We start from the raw sequence: 5,395 nt of genomic DNA, 5'->3' as shown, positions 1-5,395 counted from the left end.
TCCTATATTTGTGACCCCTAAAAAAATAAGACAAACACCACAGAAGAGAGTAAGGAGCATAGGAAGACTCATCCACTGACTGTAGAGGCATAAATTAGAAATGTTGGTATTTCTAAAACAGTTGAGCACATACATATTCTATGACTCAGCAACTCCACCCTTGCGCTAATACTCTGAAATAGTGCTTCGCACATATTAGTATGCATCAGAATCCCTGGGAGGGTTTGTTAAATTACAGATTACTCTTCCCCTGAGTTTCTAATTCAGGGACTGGGGCTTAAGAATTTGCATTACAAGAAGTTCCAGGGGCACCTGAGTGGCTCAGTCATTTAAGCACCCAACTCGGCTCAGGTCATGATCTCAGGGCAGTGAGATCGAGCCTCTCAGGCTCCGTGCCAAGCGTGAAGCCTGCTTAAGATTCTCTCTCTCCCTAAGGGGATCCCTCCTACATTGTTGGTGGGAATGCAGGTTGGTGCAGCCACTCTGGAAAACAGTGTGGAGGTCCCTTAAAAAGTTAAAAATGGAGCTACCCTATGACCCTGCCATTGCACTACTGGATATTTACCCCAAAGATACAGACGCAGTGAAGAGAAGGGCCATATGCACCCCAATGTTCATAGCAGCCTTGTCCACAATAGCTAAATCGTGGAAGGAGCCGAGATGCCCTTCAACAGATGACTGGATTAAGAAGTTGTGGTCCATATATACAATGGAATATTACTCAGCTATCAGAAAGAACAAGTTCTCAACATTTGCTGCAACATGGACGGCACTGGAGGAGGTAATGCTAAGTGAAATAAGTCAAGCAGAGAAAGATAATTATCATATGATTTCTCTCACCTATGGAACATAAGAACTAGGAAGATCGGTAGGAGAAGAAAGGGATAAAGAAAGGGGGGGTAATCAGAAGGGGGAATGAAGCATGAGAGACTGTGGACTCTGAGAAACAAACTGAGGGCTTCAGAGGGGAGGGGGGTGGGGGAATGGGATAGACCGGTGATGGGCAGTAAGGAGGGCACGTATTGCATGGTGCACTGGGTGTTATAGGCAACTAATGAATCATCAAACTTTACATCAAAAACCAGGGATGTACTGTATGGTGACTAACATATTTAAAAAATTATTACAAAAAAATTAAATGGTAAATAATAGTAAATAAATGATAAATTTTAAAAAACATGGTAAAAAAGACACAGAATAAAATCGATATAAAAAATTCTCTCTCTCCCTCCGACCCTCCCTCGGCCCCTGCCCCCTCCCCACTTCTCATTAACTCTCTCTGGGAAAAAAAAAAAGTAGCAGTTCCAGGTGGTGCTGCTGCTGTTGGTCTGGGGACCGGTCTTTTGAGAACCATTGCTATTAAAGAAACTCTTGCACTTACACATTCAGGACATGTGCAGAATATTAATAATGTGCTGCCTTGATAACAACAAACCCAAACACCCGTGAACGGTAGGATGACTAAATTGTGCACGATCCTACGAGATATCACAGCTGTGAAAACAAACGAGCTCATGGAGAGGCACGCAAGGGCTTCTAAGTACTAGTGATGTTCTAGTTTTTAAGCCAGCTGGACATTTTCGCAGGCATTCTAGTTACTCTCTAAACCGTTCGTGCATGTTTGCCGGCTCACCTGAACGTGCACTTCATCATAAATCTCTGAGGTTCCGCTTCCCTCCACTGTAGAGGCCGCTTTTAGGCAACGGGCGTGAGCGCTGGAAGGCAGAAAGGGCCACAGCGACCCCCTGGCTGGATACAGACAGGCCATCAGGCCCCCACCTCAAAATCTCCACAGGCCCTCACCGACCAATGGGCTACTTACAACCACGCACAGTTACCAAAAGACGGAGAGTTCCGGACGTCACTTACCTCCTCACCTTCCCCTTTAAATGCAGCCCCGCACCCACTGCCTCGTGCCGGGAGGCCTCTCCTCTGCCTTCCCGCCGGCTGCTCCCTGCTGCTCCCGTGCGGTGTATTCAGTACACTTCTCTCCTTTTTCTGCTTCAGGTCCATTCTTTCACCACCTGCACCACCAGCTTCCACCCGATGGTTGCCCCACACGTGGGGGCCCCCATCCAATTAAGACACCCCATTTAGGCCCATCTACCACCTACTGGCCATTTTTCTACTGTCTGGCCCTACACCGAGTATGTCAAATCATACTCAGGACTTGGGTAAAAGGGGAACAGTGATGGGTCTCATCTCTCGACTGACTCGAATGCACCCACATCACACCACCCCCACTTCCTCCCCAGTTGCTTCCATTTCTCAAGGCATTCTACACCCCTTCAAGTTCCTGATTGCTCTCCCGTGACTGTAGGTCTCAGAATCAACACCCTGAACCGCACACAAAGCCCCACACGCGGGCTGACAGAGGCGGTGTTAAAACCTCCCTGGCTCCTAGAATCATTGGTCTAGTCGAACACCTGTGTTTTGGCAACCGTGCACGCGGATTACTCATACTAACTGCATCTACTACAATTCCCAGTAAGTTTTCATACAGGATGCTAAAGATACACCTAGAAAGTTGGCCTTTTGGGACCAAAAGAATGGACTTCAAACTTTTACCTTGGATTCAGCCCTTGTAATTTTTTTAGTTTTATCATCCATTATTATCATCCTTTTAGCTTGTTTTAGCATCCATTCTCTGAGGGGTCCTATGTTTTACATTCTTTATAAAATGAATGAGTCACCAATGATATTCAAGCACTCATCAAGAGCTTAACAGGACCATGGTGCCTGGGTGGTGCAGTCAGCTAAGCGTCCGACTTGGATCAGGTCATGATCACAGGGTCATGGGATCCAGGCCGGCTTCAGGCTCTTCCCTCAGCAAGGAGTCTGCTTGTCCCTCTTCCTCTGCCCCTCCCCCTTCTCATGCATGCTATTTCTCTAAAATAGATAAATAAATCTTAAAAAAAAAAAGAGAGAGGGAGAGAGTTCGAACAGGACCAAACAAGTACAAAAGCGTAAGCCAGATCACCAGAAGTCTTCCAAATTAATCTGTATCCATTAATGTACTCTCTGGTCCGAGCCATTCAGTTGGTTATTAATCCTCCTTCACATTCTTCCATTTTTCCATTAGGATATTAAAAGAAACTATTACAGTGGCGCCTGGGTGGCTGTCCTTTAAGCATCTGACTTGGTTTCTGCTCAGGTCACAATCTCATGGGTCGTGAGATCAAGTTCCAAGTCAGGCTACACACTCAGAGGGGAGTCTGCTTGAAGATTCTCTCCCCCTGGGGCTCCTGGGTGGCTCAGTTAAGCGTCTGCCTTTGATTCAGATCATGTCCTCAGGGTCCTGGGATCGAGCCCTATGTTGGGCTCCCTGCTCAGCAGGGAGCCTGCTTCTCCCTCTGCTAGTCCCCCCCTTCTTCTTTTTTTTTTTTAATGATTTTTTATTATATTATGTTAGTCACCATACAGTATATCCCCGGTTTCTGATGTAAGGCTCGATGATTCATTAGTTGCGTATAACACCCAGTGCACCATGCAATACGTGCCCTCCTTACTACCCATCACCAGCCTATCCCATTCCCCCAATCCCCTCCCCTCTGAGGTCCTCAGTTTGTTTCTCATAGTCCATAGTCTCTCATGGTTCATTCCCCCCCTTTTTTTTTTTTAAAGATTTTATTTATTCAACAGAGATAGAGACAGCCAATGAGAGAGGGAACACAAGCAGGGGGAGTGGGAGAGGAAGAAGCAGGCTCATAGCGGAGGAGCCTGATGTGGGGCTCGATCCCATAACGCTGGGATCACGCCCTGAGCCGAAGGCAGACGCTTAACCGCTGTGCCACCCAGGCGCCCCCCATTCCCCCTTCTGATTACCCCCCCTTTCTTTATCCCTTTCTTCCCCTACCGATCATCCTAGTTCTTATGTTCCATAGATGAGAGAAATCATATAATTGTCTTTCTCTGCTTGACTTATTTCACTTAGCATTATCTCCTCCAGTGCCGTCCATGTTGCAGCAAATGTTGAGAACTCGTTCTTTCTGATAGCTGAGTAATATTCCATTGTATATATGGACCACAACTTCTTAATCCAGTCATCTTTTGAAGGGCATCTCGGCTCCTTCCACGATTTAGCTATTGTGGACAAGGCTGCTATGAACATTGGGGTGCATATGGCCCTTCTCTTTACTTCGTCTGTATCTTTGGGGTAAACACCCAGTAGTGCAATGGCTGGATCATAGGGTAGCTCCATTTTTAACTTTTTAAGGGACCTCCACACTGTTTTCCAGAGTGGCTGTACCAACTTGCATTCCCACCAACAATGTAGGAGGGATCCCCTTTCTCCACATCCTCTCCAACAATTGTTGTTTCTTGCCTTGTCAATTTCTGCCATTCTAACTGGCGTAAGGTGGTATCTCAGTGTGGTTTTGATTTGAATTTCCCTGATGGCTAATGATTTTGAACATTTTTTCATGTGTCCGTTAGACATTTGTATGTCTTCATTGGAAAAGTGTCTGTTCATATCTTCTGCCCATTTTTTGATTTGTTTATTTGTTTCTCGTGTATTGAGTTTGAGAAGTTCTTTGTAGATCTTGGATACCAGTCCTTTATCTGTAGTGTCATTTGCAAATATATTCTCCCATTCCGTGGGCTGCCTCTTAGTTTTTCTGACTGTTTCCTTGGCTGTGCAGAAGCTTTTAATCTTGAAGTCCCATAAATTCATTTTATCTTTTGTTTCTCTTGCCTTTGGGGATGTGTCATGAAAAAGGTTGCTTTGGCCGATGTCGTAGAGGTTGCTGCCTATGTTCTCCTCTAGAATTTTGATGGATTCCTGTCTCACATCGAGGTCTTTCATCCATTTGGAGTTTATTTTTGTGTATGGTGTGAGATAGTGGTCAAGTTTCATTCTTTTGCATGTAGCTGTCCAATTTTCCCAGCACCATTTATTGAAGAGACTGTCTTTTTCCCACCGGATGTTTTTTCCTGCTTTATCAAATATTAGTTGCCCAAAGAGCCGAGGGTCCATTTCTGGGCTCTCTATTCTGTTCCATTGGTCTATGTGTCTGTTTTTGTGCCAGTACCATGCTGTCTTTGTGATCACAGCTTTGTAGTACAGCTCGAAATCCGGCATTGTGATGCCCCCAGCTTTGTTTTTCCTTTTCAACAGTTCCTTGGCGATTCGGGGCCTTTTCTGTTTCCATACAAATTTAAGGACTGTTTGTTCCAGTTCTTTGAAAAATGTCCTCGGTATTTTGATCGGGATAGCATTGAAAGTGTAGATTGCTCTGGGTAGCATGGACATTTTAACTATGTTAATTCTTCCGATCCATGAGCATGGAATAACTTTCCATCTTTTTATGTCTTCCTCAATGTCTTTCAAGAGTGATTTATAGTTTCTAGAATATAGGTCCTTTACGTCTCTGGTTAAGTTAATTCCAAGGTAACG

The sequence above is a fragment of the Ursus americanus genome, chromosome 35, assembly GCF_024610735.1.
Source record: "Ursus americanus isolate L20-20 chromosome 35, mUrsAme1.1.p, whole genome shotgun sequence".
Lineage (NCBI taxonomy): Eukaryota > Metazoa > Chordata > Mammalia > Carnivora > Ursidae > Ursus > Ursus americanus.
Note: the sequence above shows the minus strand (reverse complement) of the source record.